General features: G+C 39.1%; 1 long non-coding RNA gene across 1 annotated transcript; it reads left to right on the top strand.

Moving 5' to 3' along the window:
- The first annotated feature begins 332 nt into the window (after positions 1-332).
- On the top strand, positions 333-5,919 carry LOC143260873 (uncharacterized). Its single transcript, XR_013035138.1, has 2 exons — positions 333-544; positions 5,287-5,919. It is a non-coding gene; the product is annotated as an uncharacterized LOC143260873 (long non-coding RNA).
- Positions 5,920-24,643: the final 18,724 nt, after the last annotated feature.

Below are 24,643 nucleotides of genomic sequence, written 5' to 3'. Positions count from 1 at the left end.
CTTTCGAGATGTTTGTCCTTTAAAGTTCTGGCCACCAATTCCTTTCTTGGTTTTCCATTTATTGAGCTTATCGTATTTGCATAAACTGAAATTTCTTGAAATTGTAACATGTTGCGGTATTCTCTACAGTCACTGAATTATGCCGCGAGATCTAGGACGCTCGGAGCGTGGGCTGAGTCGAATGGTGCCGGCCCTGAGCAGCGGCGAGTGCGCGTAGAGTTTGTGCGTCGTGCCGAGCCGTGAGTCTGGGGAGTGGGGAATGCCTCGTTTCTGGCTGAGGAAGCGATCTGCCGAGAACGAGGATCACTGTCGCGTTGACTGTAGCGTTGGGTGTTTGGAAGAAATAAGTGTAACTGTGACAATTCGAGCCGAGATTAATTCATACGAAATGAAGGAAGATAGCCGCTAAAGACCATAGGGCAGCAGGCGAAATAATAAAGGACAGTGCTGGCAACAACTGGCAGCGACCGTTCCAAAGATATGTCAAGACTAGTGACCGGCCAGAAGCCGCATTCGTAACTGGGAATTTCTGATCGGTTTTTCGGTAAGTCTCATTATCAGTACGAATTTCTTCATTTACATTTCAATGGCTCGGACACCTTCTCTCGGATGGGCTAATTATTCGCCAGTGCGAATTATTACACGCCACGTGCGTTACGCATATGGCGTCTCGAGAAAGCTTGCGAAACTGGAAGCACGTGTCTTCCACGTGGGCAATCGGTTCTTGCGGATATATGGCGTCGCGGCCATATTTATTTATATTAATATTCGGACAACTTTTAAAACGCCATAACTTGCTTAGAACTGGACTGAACAACTTGAATTTTGTTATTGCTTTCGAATGATTAAAGAAAATAATATATGACGAAATATATATAACGATGATTTAAGAAATGCATTTCGTAGATCTCGGTAATTTATATGCATATTGAAAATTTCAGCGGAATCGGTTGACTTTGGTATAAGCGGTAAACAATTAAAGATCGCAAAAATCGCAGTTTTGTCCTGATTTTTAATATTTCTGTCCAATAATTGTGAGAAAGTTGCTGTTTTAAAATTTGTTTAATGCTCGTAACTATGACCTTGCGTTAACTGATTTCGATGAAATTTTCGGCATGCATGTAACTTATCGAGATCTACAATTCCTAATATATTTTCTTTGCAATATGTAAGCTTATTTTCTAATAAAATGTCGCTTTATGGGCATGTCTTGTATTTATTTCTTTATTTCTAGATATCTGAAACTGTTTTTTAAGTTGTTTAATGTAAGTATTGTATAACATACTGTATAGCGTACCTGATTATACATTCACTTCAGATTGATCCTCTATAACTTGAGATATTATTTTATTGTCGTTAAGAATATGAAATCCTTTATCATTTCCATCATTTTTAATCACATTTTCTACATCGTACTCTACGCAGTGCGAAATGCACCTTGCGACATTATACATATAACTTTGTGATTACGGTTTGTTCGCTATCTGATCTTTCATGCAAAGATGAATTACTTTCACCCACTTTTAGAAGCTGTTATTCATTTTTATTCCTCTATTCGTGTTTGCTGCATCATCTTCTTTGCATTTTAATATGTTATCTTTATAATTTTTTTATGATATATACAGTAAATCTACCAATGTTATATTTACGAGACAAGAAATTAATTGTTTCTGAAGCGTCTATTAATTTCAAATTTTTCTTCAATACAAAGCACCAATCTTTTTCTCTTTTCGTTTGATTTGTGTGAAGACGTAATGAGAATATAGTTTCTGGACGAATCACATACATACAAGTAACTGAATTAAATCGTTACTTATCTTACATTCTATGCAGGAAGACTATGCTAGAATTTCTAACTAAGAAACAAAAACAGTGTGTTGTATAATGGGTATGTCGCGTCGTTCCTGACATCCAATTGTTGGTAACGGGTTACTATGTTGGATAAACACAGTCCAGATAAACGGTGTTTTACTAGTTCTTGTACTAGTTGTTCTATCATTAGTATTTATTTAAGATTGATGTCGTTTTTAAATCTCTATTTTATACTATTTTAAGATTTGTTTATAGTATGTATTTTTTTTTGTTGCAACTTGAATGTCCGAATTATATATAATATATATTATATATTATCAAATATTTCAAGATTTAATGAAAAGTATTTGTTTAATATAATGTTTTACAAGTAGTGTATAAACAAGGGTTCGGACCTGGACAAACTAATCTAAATTGGAATCGAAATTGCGTAGGAACCGTATTTTATTAGGCTTCCCTCAATTTATTTTCTTTATTACATCACCGCCCAATGCTTCATCCTGTAGCAAATGATAAAATGTCATGGATAATAGTAAATCAAAGACCTATGCATATAAACTGTGAATCGTTTAATAGAGTTCGATGATGTACCTGCGCTGTTGTCTGTTTTTGAGTTGAAGTAAATTACCTCTCAGATGTTATACCAACAGAATTTTTATGATTTTCATTATTTTTATCGGTTTCTTTGCTTTTGTTACATGCTCCACTGCCATTAGCTTTATCTGTTTTTTCCGCTTCTTCTTCATTGTTACTACTACTGTCAATAACTATTATCTCGTCATTATTGAAGGGTTTTACCAGTCTATTAGCAAATAATGTTTGCATCTATAAAATAGCATGCGATTATCCAATCTGTCAAATCTGATAGTATATTATCATTTTTAAATGAGTTTGTTTGCAAGTATACATATACTTCTGTCTTTTCTTTTTGTGCTTCCTCCTTTCTCTTATCACAATAATTTTTAATTTCTTTCCTGATATTTCCAATATCTGCAGTTGTTTCAGTAGTTTCCAAACATAGCACAAGTTCTTTTATTTCACGACTATATGTAAAGAATTAATTGTAACAATACAATCGAGCTTATAATGGCAAATCAATATTTTGAAATATTACATTGTATATGCTTGACCTCTGTAGGTTATTAAAAGCGTTAGTGTTATTTTTGTTAACAAATTTACCTAATGCTTTATTTAGATCATTCACTGTTAGTATTGTTCATAGGTTTTTATTTTCAACCAAACTGGTGTCCTTTTAGTTTTGCTTGTATGTGGTTTCCACAAAACCTTAATTCTCCTAATTAAAAAACCAAACACAAATTTTACCTTCGAGCACCTTGTAGAATATCGCAATTTTTGTTTACCTCAGTATAGCTCATAATGTCAGTCGTATCCTGGAGTACTTACCGGAACTTCTTGTTTTACAGAATACAATTAATTCGTGAGAATTAGCAACTTTATCATAATATTTCTGTGCCAATCTAAAATACACATATTATTTATTTCCATTTATTACTTGTATTCGTTAATATACTAATAGAATCTTACCTGGTCGAATCGAACCGTTCTTTATCTTTCAAGTAAATTACTTTCAATCGAATATATGGCAAGACCGGTTGCTTCGGATGATTTGACAATTGTTCCGTGGTACTAGGAATCAATTCATTTTCTATGCGTCGGTCGACGATATTAAAAACTGATTCTGATAGCAATCTATCATTGTTACTTTTTATATTTGTATCATTAAGGACCAGAGTGTCAAACACAAATGGTCTAACGGTTTTCAATTTCAATTTCTTCAACTTAAACTTATTACCGTTTACGCTAAGTATGACAATGTGTTTGGCCTTTGATTCGCCTTCGCATAAAGAAATCGCAATCTGTAAGTGCGTTTCTTAAGCAGTAGTTTCTTATTTTTCATGCATCATAATTAATAAATAAATCTAAAAATATACCTGTTTGAGAAATGTAGTATTGTCTTTTAGAGTTAAACACGTGTGTGATACAACATTCCTGTTCCCCTCCCCACACGACAAAGTCAACAAAAGAGGGAAGGTGGGCTTCCGAAGTATATCCACGTTTAAGACATGGTGCACGTTTTTTATGTAAAACAAACAAATTAAAGCATTTCACCTATGAATGAAAATCATGTGCAATAAAAAAAAATGGAAAGACCTCTCAATACATATATGGATCTCATAAGTTCACCTTAAAATCGTTCAACATCCGTATTAATATATCATCGTTCATGCAGCTTAAACCAAAAATTGCAACATGGGTATTACCCATTTTTATCATCAGTGGGGGAATGATCATTTTAGGGGTGGCAGTCCATTTTCCAAAATAATTTATGAAACCAGACACAGACAACAAGTCCATTTGGTCCATTTATTCCACAACCTATAATTTTGATTATAATTACTAATGGCTGAATCAATGTTGAAAAATCACTGTACTTAAACTATTGATATTATATTTCTTACTTGGATGGTCATTTTTCCCGTGAATGGAAAATATTAGCATGTCAATATTAAAATTTGGATCCTAAAAATTTACAGTTTTAAAAGTACAGTGTGGGAATGTTAATTCTGGCTCGCTCAAAAATTGGATGTTAATTGCTCTGATGAAAAGACAATCATTAATATTTGTCGTACTTCAAATACCATCTTATATTGATATTATCATATCTTGCTAACCTGGGACCCATATAGTATTTATTTAACAATTCCATACATTTTAATTCATCAGAAGTTGTTGGTTTCGCATCGTGAAATAAATCTCCACAATGAAATATAAGGTCTACATTTTTTTCCTTGCTACATTGAAGTATTTCTTCAAAAGTATTAATGCTCTCATCCGATGACTCTCCTGCTTGTATAAATTAATTATTTGCAGTATATATGTGCGTGTGTTGCTGTCAACGGTCATGATGCTACCACTGAGTAACCACATCAATGGCCTTGCCATGTTTTAATTACTGTAATGTCTCCAGTTACATTTCGAAATATGTATTCTTCGATGCATTCTCGGCATCGACTAGCGTTTGATGTTTCCAGGATTACAGAACCATATCCTTCACAATGACAATCTGCCTCACTTCTGTGGTTTCCTGCGATGGTATGCCAGCAGCCTTCAGGAAATAATTCTCTTTCTTCTGCTGCCACTCGAGACCAACATTTTTCACACAATTTGTATTCTTCAGCTTCAAACACGAGTTGCATTTTCCTTATACATTAGCATATTAAGAGATCCTCGTGCACCTCTGGATAATCAGCGGGATTTACTTCATCCTGAAAGTGATTCCAATTTTTAATTTGTGTCGGACGAACTATCGAAGACGAAGGAGTGTTTTAATTTATCCTGATGTTTCGCGATTAGGTGTCCGGTCGCATCTGTTTTTAAAATTGCATTATTTATATCCGACATCTACTATCTCGTATGGCCCGATGTAACGTGGATCGAATTTACTTGTTTCAGGTTCTTTTTACACATGGACGTATTACTCCACCATAAGTTATGTCGGATTAGCTCACTTATCGTAATTCCCGAAGATTAATTCGTGGGATGTGAAATTCGTAGCTTCGTGGACGGAGGTATTTATATGAAATCATGGCAAATGGTAAGTAGAGGTCCCATTCTTCATATGACTCGATGTATTGTTTTAGATGTTCTGTTAATACAATATATGGCTCCTTTTTAACGATCCATCTCGGCAACATGTAGCATTAGTTTCCCAAGAAACTAGTGTTTTCATCTATCGAAATGGATTTTGGTGTCTCACATATTGCAATGAAATGACTCGCGGACGCGTCAGCTATTATCATGGCTTTAATATCTGATAAAACAACTGCTAACCAATACTTTTTTAAATTGTCTCGCATAGTTAAAATGTAGCGATTTCCATTGATTGTTTTTGGAAGTAGTCCAAATGTGTCGATGGCAAGTTCGTCAAAAGGTTCCAGAGATGTGTCCGTAATAATCACGGGTTGACGGGTTTTGTTCTGATAAGTGAACGAACGAATTCTTGTGAATCTTTTCTCATTTCGGGGCAGTCATATTTTTCTTTTAACCCTTTCGGTACGGAGGACCTGGCCGCGGTTATACATTCGTGGAACGAGGAAGTTTTTCGCAAGAGTGGTTGCACTGACAGCGTAAACCGCGAAAACATGTTTTGCGGCATTCATAGAGATCTCGAGCGTGATTGACACTAAACTTTTCATTCGGACCGTGACATCGGTTACTGACGCGGAATTTAACGTGTTTGAAAAACATTTCTAAAATGTTTATACTGCTTTGTCGTAACCTAAACCAATCCTCGGCAGAAAACCGAGATTTCGACGGTATCTTATCTCGCGGATCAGACGGAAGGACAGACAAAACAGGCATGGCGCTTAACGTTTTAAAATCATATCTTTTTCTTTACAGTACATTAATTAAAGTAAATAGCATTGATATAAATAATATGGTCCAATATTACAAAATTAAAATAAATAATAAAATTAATAGTGTAACATAATAAATAATAAAACTAATAGTGAAATATAATCAACGACAAAACTAATAGTGTAACTTGGTGTGATAGTTTTCGTAACAAGGGGAAACGCGCAAGCCCACATTACATTGTTCGCACTGATACTTGGATTCACGTCCCACACCACCGACTGATATATCGAAGGAAAATGTCCCCCTGTGAGCCTTGTGGGATAATTACTTCTTGACTTGCTGCACCGATGATATTCATGATTCTTGTGTTATTTTTCTAATATTTCCTTAATCAACTGAAGGTGAAATTTCGCCATTGAGATTTGTTTTTTTGTGGTGTGCTTATATAGGCAGTATGCGTTCCACACGCAAATGTCGATCAAGTGGAAAAAGAGAGAGAGAGAGTATTTGCGATACTACTTTAAACTTTTGCGCGCGCGAGTTGCATCGATAGTAATTATCACCATATCTGATTTATCGATTGTACTCATTGAAGAGTTATAATCTATTACGCATTTGGGCTTTAGAATAATTTCATTTTTTCTTGACTTCTTAGGTACTTCTGCAAATTCTGCGGTATGGATAGTGTGAAAAGCATATAAAATTTCTTTCTATCAAACCATTTTCATTGCAAACAGATTTTCAGATGAGCGGAACACTGCCTCTTCTTTTTTCAATTTATCAGTTATTTTAAGCATCTCTTTCCGTCTTCTTTGTACAGTGCCACAAGCGTCCGTACTTTTTTCGTGGAGTAGGTTGAACAATATGGGACTGGAAAACCAGTTGTCCAGATAAATAGTATGGCCTTTGTTTAGAAAAGGTTGCAAAAGCGACATTACAATGTTCCCTGGCTTTCCAATATATTGATATTCGGTAGCTACAGTAGCACTAGCCCCACAATAAATGATTATATCTTGGATATAATCCGTCTTGCAGTCACAAAGTAGGAATGATTTTATACCAAACCTACTCCTTTTCGAGGAAATATATTGTTTAAATGAGAGACGGCCTTTGTAGAGGAGTAGACTTTCGTCTATACATAACCGCTGGTATGGCTGAAATGCATTGATAAAAAGATGTTCGTAGCATTTCCACTACTTCATTTATTTTGTATAAACGATCAGCAGTGCGACCGACTATGTCCGTAAAATGCAACACTTTCAATAATGAAAAGTAGCGATCTCTACTCATAATTTGACTGAATATATCGCTTCGGAGAAGCTTATCTTTAGACCAATATTCATTTAAGGATAGCTTTTTGGTTCGCGTCATTAATAACGACGCAGCAATAAAACAATATAATTCATCCACTTCCATCCCTTCTGAACCCTTCTGTCGACACCAGTAATTGTTTGTTTTTTCCACAATAAATTTAACTAAATCTTCAGAAAAAAGTAGTCTGAAGTAATTCAAAATTCTCGACGAACGATTTAAATTGTTCCCAACTACTCCCGAATGATGTGGCGTAACATCATGAATTTTTGGACTAAGCTTCTTTGATGTCCATTTGATGCTAGAAGGAGTATCAATTCGTACTTCAGGCTCTTCTGCATCTCCAGATTCTGAGGTGCTAAGTACACGTGCTCGATTGTTCCTCCTTTTGCGAAATGCTAAATTATATTGATTTTCTTCATCAGAATCTCTTTTGGAATCAATGATTTCTTTTATTCATTGTTCTCCTTTCAAGCGTTTTACACTCATCCTGAAGGGAACTAAATTCAAATTGTAAGTTATACATTAAAAAAATTAACGATATAAGCAAACATTCCAATTTGTTTTTCGTAGCTTATCTATATATTATAAAACATATATAATTAAGGCACGCTGTTGACTGTTACTAATTATATATTATAATGGAACGATTATAACAGTCGGAAATTTTAAACACAGAATAGTAAAGTAATGTGTACTATAGAGAGTAATCATACCCACATAACTTTCCGTTGGTGCTGTTCACGGTGCCCACATAAAGTGCCCACATAACTTTCCGTGGATGCCGCCAATAGGCGGCGGTAGTACCGAAAGGGTTAATTGTTTTAAGGTTTCCGTTACACCCTTGTGACCTGCGATTAATCTACTGCAAGCTTCTCCTATTAATTTTCATCGAATTTCATCTGCTGGTGTGACAATGTTATTCGTGTTCGTAGGTTGTGGCAAAACTGGGCTAATATCTGGTTCGTCTCCATCAGTTGAACTGCTGTTCTCCTGGGATTTAGATTCGCAATCAGGTATAGACTAAGTTATACTTGGTTCACTGATCTTGGCAGGTGAGATTATTGGTAGATGTAATGGCGTAGATGAGGCTCCTGGGAGATTGTAGATGAGTGGTGTTTGCATCATTGTTTCTTCTAATCTTGGCTTCGCTGTTATCACAGTTTCATTTATTGAATTGCGTTTGCAAAAGATGCTTGGGTCGTCGATTTGGTTATTTGGATATTTGGACGTTTGGCTCTCATCGAGAGTGTGGGTTGTGGATGTCTTAAATGAATTTAACGCTGTCTTAAATTCCCACGTTTTCGACGTTATGTTCGACGTTCTTTTCCTGTGGCTGAATAATTATTCTTGAGCGAATTTAAAGTACGTGAAAGATAAGCTATGAAAAATATGTCAGGAATGTTCTTCGTATGTCACACTTCCAGTGAGCATTTTCTATGACTTCAATCAACTTTCTACTTGACATTATTAAAACCCCAGAGTAACCATGAGAAGAAAATAAAATAAAACATTTGTCTACAAACTCCTATTAAAATTTGGACGAAACACGCAATAGAAATTACAAAAATATTAGTTTGCATAATTGCCTAAGTATTCTCCATGTTTTTTATTATGTTGACTTATATGACTAGACATTTTCGGAATAATAGAGAATGTTACCTTTCATCTTTTGTAATACACTGGTTTACACTAACCGATGATTTTCGAAAAAGGATTTCATAATTTTGGTATTTTAAATAATGTTGTACACATAATAAATCATCTCATAGGTGTACTTTAAAAGTAGCTGAAAAAATTCTTTTTAATGATAATATAATAATTTAAATCTCTGTAGTTTCGGGAAAATACTCTTTATATTATACTATGTTGTAATACCACATAGTGTTTGTTTTAATTAGTTTTATTTAATCTGATCTTATTTTTATTAATAAATATTTGGCGTTATTTATGAAACTTACATTTGTAGGATAGTAATGCATAAATGCCAGCTGAAAATGTGATCATTCTTTTATATCATTATACTCGAGGTAGGAAAGTTAATTCTTAATTCTATCAATTCAAATGAATTCTGCAGTATTTATGGAGTATTTTTTGTTTCCAATAGATCATTTTGGACATATGTTGCACAATGTAGTCATCGAGACGAGTTTTTCTATTTTTTCGATCGGATGTACAATTTACACATTTTTGTCCCGATGTCGCGTTCAGTTATGGTTCGTGAAAGAAATTATTCGTAATAAGACTTAATTCTGTTTGTACTATGCACAGTATTGAACTATAAGAATTATACATATATCTGTTTGAACTGTTCAAACGAACACGGTAACATACAGTGTATTTGTATGTATGATAATAAGTTTGCTCGAAAAAATTTGAACGCAAATTGTTATATTAAGTTTAATGCACAATTCATAACTCCTACTATCGTATAGTTTAAAGCTAACGAGAAGACTTTTGCGACGAACATGCCCGCACTGTTTATAGTCATCTCCTCGTCAAATCTGAATAGTGCATATAGCGGCTTGAGTACGAATCATGCATAATTAAAGTGTGGATAGTAAAGTATTATTATACTACTTTCATGCTTACTATAGCGAAGACAACCTGCAAAATTGACATCACTTTTTTCATCACTTTTTTAAATCGTGGGTTTAAACATCAATGTAGAGTATTATCAGAATCTGAATCATAATGTTTTATGTGAAATATTATATAATAGAATGAACCATCTACATCTCATAGTTGTATGTATTTACGTAACCGGAGGATGAAGTTTTGGAAATATGTAGTACCCGGGAAGGCTCATAAAGTGCACAAAATAAGTTAAATGTTCGACAATTTCCAAAATTACTAGTTTGTTATTCTTCTCAAATTTCCAAATATGTTGCAAATGTATCTTTTCGTTGGGAAGGATGAATTGGAGGAAGGATTGGAAGGATGAATTGGATAGTGGACTGTATGGTAAAAAACGCTGGTGTAATAACGCTAAATATGTTTTAACCAATAAGATTCGTACAGAGGAGGTTATGATGAAATGTGATGATGTGTCGTGAAGGTCATGAATGATACGATTAAGCGATCAATTTATGGCTACAAAGCTGTATCGAAATTTGCAAGCGCAATCGGTTGTAGCGAAGCTAGGCTGCAAGCGCAAAAGTATTACAAGCGTAACGTGAATCGCGTGCACAATAGCAGAGAAGAATTACAAGCGTAACTATATGTATCTACGTAACAGTAGCTGATAACTGAGATGACAAATGAAAACTAACCACGGTCGCGGTGTGAGGGCCTATTTATTTCGTTGTAAATATTGAAAAGTAAGCAGAACTGAATGCTCGTTACAGTGTACGATGGCAATGCCCTAACGAACAACGTTGCATGGGAAACGACGGAAAATAAATAATGGTCGCGCTAGAATTCTTATGCATCGATCCAAGTGATACCAGTAAAGAGGAGGTAATCGACTGGCGATTTAAAATTGATCGATTTGATTTTAGACACACGAGACTATTTTCTTCAGCGTACTGGATCTGTATTGGAAAATTTATAGTTGGGTCGGGTTGTTGCTTGACAAATTTCCAATATTCGGAATCAGCAACGGAATCGCCAACATCTAATTTCACCACAAATGAAGAGTTGCATTAAATGGAACATTCAGATTGAGAATACTCCATTTTTTATTACTGCAGAGCTGTGCATTCTTGGTAGTTTGCAGGTCATTTCTTGTACTCTACGCGCCCGAAATAACTAAATGAGTTTCTGTAGTGGTTATGATATAGAGGAAGAAAAGCAGTGCAACACCCACTCTTATGTTATTCATCGAAACCAAATTATTCGAAATGCATTAATGATACTACTGCAGCTTGGTTTCAGTAGTCGAAGAAAACTATGGCTGGGATATTAATTATCTCATATCTTTCGATATTGGAGCGATGCTTCCCTAAGTATTAATTATAGGTAAATATAGCCATTTTCAAAGCATGTTCACAACTATCAATCTCAATTTCCAAAGTATTTGGAAATTTGGTTCCATAATTTCAAATAGTGTGATATACATAACCAGAAATGTAACCTGCAGTGGATACATTCTCAATAAACGGGCAACAAATATTAATCACATAATGAAAAATACCAAGATTGCACGATTCCTACTAAACATTCAAGTGGAAATTTAGAAAGCAGGAATTTGTTTGCTTCAAGATTTACGGCTTTAATCGTCAGCAAAAACCGATTGGATCAATATGGAGATTGAGTGATGCAGTTTTCATGTCAAGATTCACGTCAGTGTTCAGCAGATATCTAGAAGACTGGTTCTTCTGCTTGAGACTTTGTATGGCGCGATTGCGGAAGTAATCAACAAGAAAAGGAAGACTACATTGATCTGAATTTCGATGTACTTTTGGAGCAAGGATTTGAGATTTGATGTTGGATCTTTTATACCGAACTTTCCTGAATTTGGTTAACAGTCTGAAACATTTACTTCTCGGGGTGAACAGGATCGGAAGTGATTGTGCGAAGTCGCGTTTATTATCTATGAATCAAATTGTGCAGTAATGGCACTAAACGTCATGTAGAAGCAAACTTGAAATCTGAATCGGTAATTTTTATTTACACGTCATTATTTGCTGTTGCTTTCCATTAGTTAAAAACTTGCAACCATATTTGGATAACAAGCAATACAGCTTCAGAGGATTGATTGCCTTGCTACTTATTTCTACATTCAAATCCTACTGTCACTAGAGATATTGCTTTCTTGAGTACGTTGATCAATTTACCGTCTGCTTCCGATTCTGACACGATTAAATCAAATACTCTAGATTTATAAAAATCCATATTTATATGATCAATTTGGAACATTCATTCGATGAAATTGATAATGCAGATTTTCTAGTTGTAGCAAATTTTGCGAGGATATAATCTTGTTGTCTATTAAGTAAGCTGCAAAGTTAAAAAGTAGGTATGTCGAATCTTTTCGAGCAAACTCAAGCATTTATAGTATTACAGAGTTAATGCAATTAATAAACTTATTTCTGAGGTTTTTCATAGTAGTGTTATTGGTTTAAACAGAACTATGATTTATATCGAACAGTATTTATCGCAGTTATTCTTGTGAAATGGAATCGCGTTGTATATTATGTGCTTGAGTACGAACGCTGTGTATTTCGAACCTGCAATTTGGTACTATCACTGATTGTGAGACACTGCATTGGTTTAGGTTGAAGTACGGAAAAGACTCGGTCAGGAAAGTAATTTTTCATTCTTATTGGAGGTTTTGTAAACGTTTTTAAAAAAGACAGAAATGGTAAATGTTTATTGTTTACATAACAGTGCAATAGATTTCTCGCAATATTTTGGGTCGTAACATTCCAATTTCAAAAAATCCTTCTCGCTAACATTGTTTCTATGTGAAATGAAGTTATTTGCATAATTTGGGCTTGATCGAGTTTCGGAAATGCGTTCGAGACTAGTTTCGGAATGACAATATTTTTTAAGTAATTTTGACATTTTCGAATTTTGTGAACCTCATAGATTATTTAAAACATTATATTTTATTTAGGACAGTAATTTAAATAGTTAGAATATTCAAAAATCTTATTTCTCTATAATCAAAAATAATAAATTATCTTTGATATAATTAATCAAGTTAATGCGAATGAACTCCTGGGGCGAATTTTACTTCTCTATTATATCGTATTCTATAGATGCTATTTTTATCGTTGCTATATAGGATGCTCTTTTCTACTGGTACGTTTCGAAATGTGGTTCTGATGTTTTCATGACACTCAACAACTATCTGCTACCATCACGGAAGTTGTCGAGTCGTCTCATCGGATACAGATAACGGCTTTGATTGTGGTAGGCTTCAGCGAGGTTCGTCGTGATTTGGTAGAATGACATCATCCATTGGTTCGTTGAATTCCAAGAAATTTCTGAGAATTTACCTTGTCTTGGTACTGCAATTTTAAAGTCTAATGAACATTCGTTGATACGTAATACATATGTGGCATTATTGTTAATTGTACCGTTATTTGTTAATTAAATTTAGATCTTACATGTGCAATTTTCAATTTGTTAGTGTGTACTATACGTAGATTACCTCCAATTAGTATTTCTATTCGGCAAGATTTCTACAACTTTGTGTGGACCACTATATTGGTTACAAAATTTTCCTATTTTAGACTCTTTCATAAGTTAAATTAAATCTAATGGTTCATAAACTTCTTTAATTTGCAAATTTGAATTTTTTCGTCGTTTTCTATTTAACATTTCATCATGATTTTTAGGACTAGAATTTATTATATCGTTCGTCGATAATTGTTCGACAGGGATTTCAGGTTGTGACGGTGCTTCTTGAGCTTCGGGAGTTGGGATGCGTAGATTATCTTCTCTTTGAAGATAATCAATGTTATCGTTTTGATAATCTTGAGAAGACAGATCGACATCGAAAGTTAATGGTTCGCTATTGTGTTCGTCGCGGCCTAAATCATTTTGCGGGATATTTTCGGAGGGAACGTTCTTTACGGCAGACTTTTGAATGTCGTTCGCGCTGAAATTTTCGAGGAACCTCACATCGCGCGCGATTTCTACCCGTTTTGCATCCTTATTCCATATTCGATATCCCTTCGAACATTCGGAATACCCGACGAAAGTCCCCTTTCGCGAACGTGGTTCAAACTTCCCTTTATTCGGATCGTTATTTAGAAAATAGACGTCGCATCCGAAATCGCGAAAGTGTTTAACAACGGGCAGCTTCCCGTAAAGCCTCTCAAAAGGAGATTTTCTGGCTATAGCTCTTGACGGACATCGATTACGAATATGATTCGCCGTCGATACGGCTTCTGCCCAAAAAGATCGCGGTAGACCGGATTGCGCAATTAGACATCTCGCCGTTTCTACTATTGTCCGATTCTTCCGCTCGGCTACCTCGTTTTGCTGTGGATTGTATGCGACCGATAACCTACGTTTAATCCCGTTATCGCTTAAGAACTTATCAAACCGCGAATTTATATACTCCTTCCCATTATCCGATTGTAGGAATTTCATCTTGCGACCGGTCTGATTTTATATATAGTTCTTGAATTCTCGGAACGCATCAAATACTTGGTCCTTTGATCTTATAAACCGAACTTCGCACCACCTAGAATAATCGTCAATGAACGTGACGAAATATCTGTTACCTGCGTGTGAGTGCGTTCGCATGGGGCCGCAGACATCGCTGTGAATTATTTCTAAGACTTCCGTCGCACGCTTCGATTGTTCCGGAAACGGTGTTTGCGTCATCTTATTTTCGATACAAATTTCGCAACACAATGTCCGTTTAAAATCTTCAACGTTGCCACTCGGTATGATGCACTTCCGCCTCGCTTCCAGTAGATCCTGTTGATTTAAATGTCCAAGCCGCCTGTGCCATATCTCGAGCTCGTTGTTCCGTTGCGACTTCGCTGCGTCCTCGTCTGCTGCCATGGCCCTGTGTGTGGACCCCTTTTTCGTCACGTAATATAGGCCATTTTTACGAATGGCGGTCAAATTGTTATTGCCTTTACCATCGATGACTTTGGCTTGATCTTTTGTGAAAAGCACTCTGTATCCACGATCCGTTATTTTCCCGACCGATAACAGGTTTGTTCTTAGGTCCGGTACGTGCAGAGCGTCTTCTAGCGTCAAGTTCTTTTCTGAACCCCTTTCATCGATAACTATGCGCAAAGTTCCACTCGCGTTAATGTTTGTCGACGCATTGTTTGCAAGATTTAATTTTCCATGCAGCCTTTTGTCGATATATTCGAAGCTATTTAGATCCTTGCACAGGTGAGGCGTGCTGCCACTGTCCGTCGCTCACCCCGTTATTCACTCGTGTTATTTCGCATTTTTGCCCGAATTCCGACGTTGTGTAGAAGGAGATATCGCTGCTAGCACCTTTAGCCGAGTGTCTCGTGTTTCTACCCTTGCGGCACTCGGATGCTATATGGCCGAATTTCCGACATCGAAAACATTTCGGTTTTGAGCGGTCGTCATCGGTATATTTTCCGCAGCTCTGTTATAATTATTTTTCCCATAATTTGGTCTTACACGTCTTCCGGCAACCATAGCGTTAGGCACCGTGTCATACGATTCATTTTTGCGTGCGTCGCTTTCTTCGATGATCTTAATTCGAAGAGTATCGGGAGGTGGCAACTCATCACGCGACTCAATTGCACAGCGTAAAATTTCGAAACTCTGTGGCAAACTATACAGCAACAAAATTGCCAGCAAATCTGCGTTGATATCCACGTCCATTTCGTGTAGTTTGTCGACAGCATCAAAGAATTTCCTGAGGTGTTCGCGAACATCTTCGCCCTCGTTCATGCGCGTTGCTTTACGCGCAGGCCCCCGTGATTGGTAGATCTGCTCGAGTTTCCGCCATACCTCGTTCGATGTTCTACAATCCTTTATTTGTTTTAATTCCGACGGATTGATCGACAGTATTATATCAGATTTTGTCTTTTTTTTTTTTTTTAAAAGTAAGTTTATTTTTCTCATTTCAGTCATAATATACAGAGAATAATCCTACTTAAAAATACTTTTAACATTAATAATAAAAATTTTGATAGCTATTAGTTATCAATTTGGATAAACTCTATAGCTAGCTATGATAATATGATATGTTTTAGGCACGTTATTAGGGCGAGAGATTTATATGCTATCAGTCTTGTATCGTTAGTTGTTAGTAAAAGAAAAGGAAGAGTCTTAAAAAAACTTTTACCATCTATCTTAAATATGACTTAGGCTAATTAAAACATAAATAAATAAGGCAGTAGGTGTGGGGTGAGGAGTTGGGATGGGTGGGTTAGGGTTCGGAGGATCTATTTACAAGGGAACTTAAAACTAATGTTGCTGTTAAGCATTTTGCGCTATTTAAGGATTGTATACAGGTCTTAAGACAATCACTGATAATAACTAATGACCTTTGTTTTTCCGGAACTTAGTCTATTTTTTCACTTTTTACGGGTTCTTCTGCGGAGTTCGTCAATGTGCCTGGCGTCGTTAGCTAGCCAGGAGTAATCTTTGTTTAGTCTATCCCTGTCCATTTTGTCCTTGATAGAGAGTGCTGTTGAGTAGTTGGATTGTTCTCGTATGTATTTGTTGTCGTCTGGATTGATTTTCTTATTAGCGGAGTGTCTATTCCTATGGTAGATTATGAGTAAGTTATGTTGATCTTGGATTATTCATTGTGTCTGATTATTCTTCCGTTTTCATTGTGTCTATTATTATTTGATTTTTGGTGTGGCCAATCCTGCTGAAGTAATTTCGGGTGAGTTTTAAGTTGAAGCAGTCTATTCTTGGTATATCAGCTTTTGTGTATATTTTAATGTTACTGATTCTTTTGGTGTAATTTGATTCAGCTGTTCTATATCGGCCGAGGCATGTTCTTAAGCATGATCTTTCAAATCTTGTTATTTTTTCTATAATTGTTGGCCCGGTGTTCCAGAATATGGGTGCGGCATACGTTAATATGGGTCTAACTAAGAGCTGGTAGCAAATAAGTTTGGCTTTGGTGGAAAGATTTTTGTTGTAGAAAAGTCTCGAGTTAGCTTTGAAGGTTCTTCTGGCTTTGTCCAGTTGCGTAATGTGGTGTTTGTTCAGTCTTAGTAGATGATCCAGTTGTACTCCTAGATATTTTACTAGCTTTTTTGGGGGGATTTCAACAGTTTCGTTAGTGTGAATGTTTTTAGCTGTGATTGTTGCTTTTTCTATCTTTACTACGTTTGAGTATTTGATTTGTTTCACCGGTCTGCGGAAGAATATTAGCTCACTTTTGGTGGGATTAATTTTCAAGTTCCAGTTTGTATAGTAGTCAGTGATGTGGTTTAATGTCATTTGTAGTGAGTTTTTGATTTGTCCTACGTCCGTGTCAGCTTTGTAGATTATTAAGTCGTCCGCGTAGGCAATCGAGTGTAGTCTGTCTACGGTGTTGAGTCCGAATTCGTTTATAACTTCGCTATTATAAATGTTGAAGAGTTTGGTGATGTTACTGTTCCTTGTTGTAGGCCTTCTGAGATTTTGAATGTGGTGGTAGACATTTTCGTTCCGTCCCATATGCGGAACGTTTTTCCTTTGATCATATTTGCTATTAGTAGGATTAGTCCTGCTGGAAATTGGTATTTGTCTAGTTTATGAATTAGCCCATTATGCCAAACTGAATCGAATGCTTTTTCAAGGTCTAGCAATATTGGCCCCATTGTCAGTCCGTTGTGTAGGTAATTGTTGAGGTCAGAAGTTAATTTGTGAATTGCGTGTGTGGTAGAAAGTTTATTCTTAAATCCGAATTGGTTATCTGGTATAATATTGTTTTCAAATGTTCATAGTGAGACTAATGGGTCTGTAGCTTTGTGGCTCTCCTGGGTTTTTACCTTTTTTTAGTATCGGTAGGATTTTAGCTTGTTTCCATCTGTTTGGGTAATAGGCGTGGTTAATTGCGTTATTAAAGAGTATCGTGTATTCTATTATGATGGTTGTCGGTAGATTTTTGATGGCAATTGATGGGATGTTGTCCAGCCCTGACGAAGTCTAATTATTTAGCTTTTTGATAATTTCGCTTACTTCACTGCCAGAAATGAAATGATTGGTTTCTTTATCCAGGTGTACTGGCCTGTATGCTGGGTTAGCGTCTGTGAATGTTGTAAAAGTTGCCTTTGTATCTGTCATTCTTTTTGCTATTTTGCTGTATTTGTCTGTTGTTTCGTCTGCCAGTCTTTTGGTGGTTGTATTGGTGTTAGTGTATCTTGGTGAATTTATTCTTTCCAGATACTTTCCTATTATCTCGAGTTTAGTAATCGGATCTGTAATGTAAAGTTCGTTGTTGTCGGTCCTGTCTGGTAAACTTTTCGCTACTTCTTTGTTAAATTCGTTTTTGTTAATATCAAGTCTGAGGTTTTCGATGTTAATGTGTTTTTGTGGTCTCAGTATCCTGTTAATGGTCGGGAAAAATTCATTGGCGTCCTTGAAGTTTATATTTTTAATGATGGAGGCCCAGTATGCGGTTGCAGCTTTAGAGATTTCAATGTGGAGTTTTTTATTGAGTATTTTTATTGTCCGTTTAATTCTGTTTGTCTCTTGTCTGCTGTGCTTGCTCGAGCTTTGGTACCTGATGAAATACAATTTTGATACTAGGCATGACTTTGCCGCGTGTAGTTTTTTTAGTGTTATTGCTAATGTATTTTTGACAATAATTTTTATTGCTAGGTTTATTTGTTGGGACTATTTCTTTAATTGTTTTTGTGATAAGCAGTTCGAGGTAGCTGATACCTTCGTCTATTTCATTTATCGTGAGATTCCTATTATTCGGTAGTTTATTTTTTAGGTGCTTATCGGCCCGTTTGGCGAATTTTCGCCAATTAGTTTTTTTATAGTTGAATGAGTGGGGTTTAGGAGGAGTTGGTGTTATTCCTTGGAACAGTGTGGTTGGTTCTATTGCGAATGTTACTGCATTATGATCACTATCGTATGGGTTTGTCCTTATTTTGTTGTTGTTGAGGTTCAGTATTTCTAATCTGCTGTCTGTTATGCAGTAATCCAGGAAAGAGTTTGCTTTGGTGTACGTAGGGTTGGCAGCTGCGTAGATTGTTGTTTTATATGATATACTGTTGTCGACCTCCCATTGTAGTAATCGTCTGACCCTGTCGTTCGCGTTTGAATCACCCCATTGTGTATTTCTGGCGTTTATGTCGCCGGCTATGATGAAGAAAATGTTTTCGTTGTCCAGATGAAAGTCTTTGTAAAGTTGTTCAAACTCGATTATGAATGTGTTTTTTTGTGGATTGTGGGGCGTATATGCTGAAGATGAGTAATGTTTTTTTTGAGTTTACTATTATTATTGTCACTGTGTATTCTATGATTCTATTTTTCTTCAAGTTTGGAGCTCTGTCTGTCCTAATTATGTCGTAGTTGTTTAATTTCAGTTTGTGTTTGTTGTTAAGTTTGGCTTCTGAGATCAGTATAATGTCGTGTTTGTAAGCTTCAATATATTTTTGTAAGTCTAGTCTTTTCTTAATTGTGCACAGTGAATTTACATTTATCGCTGATATTTTGATTGGGTTGCTGGTCGTTGTGTGAGCCATTACTCGATTGACCATTGTGCTAAGTAATCGATTCTCAGTGTATTTTGGGTGATTTTATTATTGAAATCGACTAGTTGCTCTTTGATTTCGTCTAAGCTACTTCTGAATATATCGAGTATTTGGCTTATATTTATGTTGTTGTGGTTATTATTGTCCGTTACTTGAAATTGTGTTCTTTCGTTGCTGTTGGTCAGCATTCTTGGGGGGAGGGGGGGGGGGGTGAGCCTTTCGTTTCTGGTGTGTGTTTCGGGTTGTGCCATATGTTGTGTGTATGGAATTCTATTGTTTTTGTGATGTTTGCGTATGAAATGCTGGGGTCAATCTGTCTGTGAATTTTTTGTGTTTTTTCGAAAGCTTTCCTGTTTTTGTTTTCGTGTTCTTGCTTCTTCATGTTCATTATCATAGACATATATGGGCAGCCCAGGTAAGAGGCCGGGTGCCGATTTTCCCCGCAGTTAGCGCATTTTAGCACGTTTTTATTACCTGATTTCTCGATGTTGCATTTTCCCGGTTCATGGCTTTGTGCGCATTTGACGCACCTGTACCCCATGTTGCAGTTAGAGCTGGCGTGACCTACTCTTTGGCAGTTTTTGCATTGGAAAATTTTAGGCTTTCTAAGCCTTTCCCATCTTATTGATTGGCTTAGCAGTTTTTTGATTTTGAGTAGCTCCGGATGATTGCTATTTTTGTCTATTTGCACTATAAAATGGTATTTATTGCTATTTGTGCGGTCAAATTGTAGTTTGTTAATTTTGGTTATGCTTATGTTATTGATTTTGAGTTCTTCTAATGCAGCCATTACCTCAGCCTCATTGAAGCCCCCTCGAATGCCCTTGAGGACGAATGATTTGTTTTTAAGATGGCTTGGGGTGAAGGAGTGGAATTGGAGGTTATTTTCCTTCAGGATTTCCATGCTTTTAAAGTGAGCAGAGAGACTCTCTCTCTCTCATCACTGGCGTTGAGCCTCACAGTATCTTCGTCTAGTTGTTTTACCATAAATGACTCTGTGTTAAGTTTATTTTCTGAAATCAATGCTATTATAGTTTTTATCTTTGATTTTGTTATATATATTGGTGGCATTCTGCCCTTCCCTTTTGGTGTGGTGACATTTTCGGGAGTCCCCTCCGTTTCTTTGTTCTCAGCGCACTCTGCCGCGAGGAGATTGTATTTATTGGTAATGACGAAGCTGGTGCCCTCTGAGAGTCCCCTAGGCTTTCCCGTGGCGCTGTCTTAGATGGGTGGCGAAATCCGTCACTATCGGTCTCGCCATTGGTCTGGCTTGGGCCTTGTCCGCCTCTCCTCGAGACAGCAAGGTTAGGTTTGTGGACCTTTCTGGTGCTTTCAAATATTTTATCATAGTTCCGCGCACTAAATTCTTTATTAAAGTTTCTCACCCCAAGCTTTAGTTGGATCGTGCGGTCCGCTTCGGCTGAGATAGTGTCCAATTTTCCTTTATGGCTGCCTGCCATTGTGCAGTTTTTTCCCTTTGGGTATGGCAGCCCCACTTATATTCCACTCGTTTGCAGCTCCCTCACAATAATAGGTTGACCGGCGATTGTCCACCGCCTTGGAATCCTTTAATGTACAGGCAGTGCCTGTTAAAGACACACTTCAGGGATATCTGGCCCACAGGGTTAATCGCACTTTTTTTAGGACACTGAGCACACTAAGCACATGACCTTTCTCCTCGGTGACTGCAGAGCCTCTCTCTGCGGGTCGAAGTCCTTGCAGTGGAGAAGAAAGTGGTCTACCGTGTCCGACCCGTGTCCACACCCACACGCCTCACTGTCGGCAACCCCGTACGCGAGGAGGCGCGAACGGAAGTTCCCGTGTCCAGTGAGGACTTGTGTGGTGTAGTGGCTCGGTAGCATCCACCCGGCCGCCATCCTTCTCTCGATACTGCTGAAGAAGGTGAAAGTTGTGCGGCCTTTGTGGGAGGAGTCCCACATGGATTGCCACACCCTTTTCACCTCAGCCACGATCCTAATTTTCGCATCGTTGGTTCCCGCTGGGACCATGATGTTACCGATCCTGGCATCCATATTTCTCCTAACCTGGTAAAGGGCTTTGGCTTGTTGTAGCTCAAGTCCGATAGGGGGGTTCCGGCCACCACGCACATGCAATCCCACGATGACCGGCGGTATGCACCAGTCACCGCAATGAGAGCACGGCGCTGAGCGGCTCCGAGTATTCCCAGCTCCCCTGCCTTGCACCCTCCGGCCCATCCGGCAGCGGCGTAAGTCGCTACCGGGATGAAGACCCCGCAGTACAAAGCCGAGAGTGCTCTGAAACCGAGCTCCCATCCTCGTCTCGCGAAACCTGCCAAGTTTCGCGAAGAGCGACCCGACTTTGTCGCTGATATATTGACAATGGGATCGGACACCCATGTCCCTATCTAAGTGGACGCCTAGGTATCTAACTGTGTTCTTGAATTTAATTGACCTCGCTCCGATCCGAATGACCGGCGGTCTCTTCTGAAAATCTACTTTCGATACGCGGACTGCTTTCCTTTTTCTATCGGGACGCGATCCTCCCCGTCGGCCTATTTTTTCCCTGTCTACGTACCCATTCCGGAGTACGATCGCTTCCGATTTCGAATCGGATATCTCTAATTTAGCTGTCCTGCACCAACCTAGGATCTGGTCGACAACGCGTTGACCCTCGATCTCTAGGTCTCTGCGGCTGTTTCCCCCCACGAGGACGATGAGGTCGTCCGCGTATGCTACAAACCTATTCTCAACTGAGGTTTCGAGTAACCTCAGGAGACCGTCGAACATCAGGTTCCAACACGCCGGACCGAGGACGGAGCCTTGTGGGCACCCCCTCGTCGCACGCTTGGAGACTCTTTCTGTTCCGACGGTGAGGCTGACTTTGCGGTCCTCGAAGTAGTTGGAGACCACTTCGAAGACGTTGCGCGGGCAGTCTCGGTCCCTAAGACTCTTCAAAACTAAGGGCCACCAGACGTTGTCGAAGGCTCCGGAAATGTCGAATAGCAGCGCTATCACATGCCGGTGCTCCAAGGCATCAACCATGCGGCGCAGCTCGACAATTGCATCTTCAGTCGACTTTCCGCGCATGAAGCCGTACTGTCTGCTGGAGATGCGTCCCGTCGCCATCGCCGTCTGCTCTAATCTGCTCTTAAGGAGCTTCTCAAACGTTTTCCCGATCACGGGGAGGAGGCATATCGGTCGGTAGGACTTTGGGTCCTCCTCGTCCTTTCCTTCGCCTTTCAGGAGGATTCTCAGGGAGCCCACCTTCCAGGCGGAGGGGAAGACGCCCCATTGAAGGCACCCATTAAATAATCGCGTGAGTTCCCCGAGGATCGTTTTCGCGGAGGCCTTCAGGACCTGTACATCGATGAGGTCCGGTCCTGGCACCTTTCTATTTTCGAAGGAACGAATTGCTCCGGCCACCTCCACCAAGGAAAAGGGCGAGGCGTCGGCGGTATTCGGGGCAATCCGCGCCTCTTCCCGGAGAACCCTTTGTGTCGGCGAGTCGAGTTCAGGTCGGTCGTCAGGGACGTGGGCTTCCAGAAGCTCGCTGGCGGTTTCCAAAGCACCGGTTGTGCTTTTATTGTTGCGCTGGAGTGTGCTTATTACTTTCTCTACACGGAGTTTATTTGCCTGGAGCTTGTATACGATGCCCCAGGGCTCCGTGTTCCCGTTCGACGTCACGAAGTTTTGCCAGCTTTCCCGTTCCGTCCTCTTCACCTTCCTACTGTAGTTCCGCAACGAAGTACGGTATTCCTGCAGTTTTTGGAGGCGGGAGGGTCCGTCTATCGTCTTCTGGAAGGCACGCCTCTGCCTGTACACGGCCTTTTTGAGCTTCGTTAGCTCTTTGGTCCACCACGGTTTGGACTTTCTAAATTTCCTCTTCTTAGGCATTGACGCGGTGCAGGCGTTAGTGATAACGGCTGTGAGCGTCTCTGCCATCCTATTTACATCTTCCACCGACCCCAAAGTCAGGACTTCGAGTCTCGACCGTGAGTGGTCGGACAGGGCCTCCGAGAACCGCTCCCAATCCGCTCGACGAGTGTCGAACCGAGAGTTCGTTGCTCCCTGCATTCCCGTCGCGGTCCTAGGTGCCCGCAGCCGGATGTCGATGGCGTTATGATCGCTAGTCGCCCATTCGCTTCTTATCCTCCATTCCTTAATATAGGGCGCCATGGAGGGGGATGCCAAGGTAACGTCGATGTATGACGATCCTTTTGGCGTCCAGAAGGTGGGTGGTTGACTAGCGTCGTTAGCTACAGTTAATCTAAACGCGGAAACTAATCTTTCTAACTGCGCTCCCTTCTCGTCTGTGCTGTGCGAGCTCCAGAGCGAGGATTGCGCGTTCGCGTCGACAGAAATTATCACTCTCTTCCCGCTCAGTGCCAGGAGTACCGTCTCCAAGTGCTTGAGGTGCTTCTCTATCTCGTCTTGGTATTGAAAATAGTGAGACACCGCGTAGAAGGAGAAGCCGGGGGTCAGCACTTCCGCGCATACGCAGTGCGGGTTACTGAGCTGTGAGATGAACGTGACCTCAAAGTGAGGGTTGGGGATGGCGACAGCGGCCCACGGGGAGTGGGTTTTCACCGCCGCCACCCTCACTTCGGTCCCTAATCCGTTTACCCTATATCCTGCGCCTTGCTTACTGACGTGTGGTTCCTGCAGGAGCAGGACGTCCAGTCGCTTTTGCGCTATTAGCTCCCTAACTTCGCCCGTTACTACAGCCGAATGTCGCATGTTCAGCTGTAGGATCCTAATTCCCGTGGCTACATTCGCGGTCGCGGGGCCGCGGTTTCGCGTTGGGGTTGGGGGGACGCGGGGGTTGTTTTTCCTATTATTCCCTATATTCGTAGCGTCGCACCTTACGAGGTGGGCGCGGACGGCGCGAAGACCGATCCCGTCCAATTGATTAGCCGAGTCTATTCCTGTTGCATTGCCAAGGTTGTAGCCGATGTCCCTCCTAATCCTAGCGGTTAATTCCGCCACAGGGACCCCAGGGACGGGAGTCCCTGTGTCCAAGGCTCTAGCTTTATTTTGTCTGTTTGGCATTAT

The sequence above is a fragment of the Megalopta genalis genome, unplaced genomic scaffold (assembly GCF_051020955.1).
Source record: "Megalopta genalis isolate 19385.01 unplaced genomic scaffold, iyMegGena1_principal scaffold0022, whole genome shotgun sequence".
NCBI lineage: Eukaryota > Metazoa > Arthropoda > Insecta > Hymenoptera > Halictidae > Megalopta > Megalopta genalis.
Note: the sequence above shows the minus strand (reverse complement) of the source record. Positions and strands in the feature narration are given on the sequence as shown.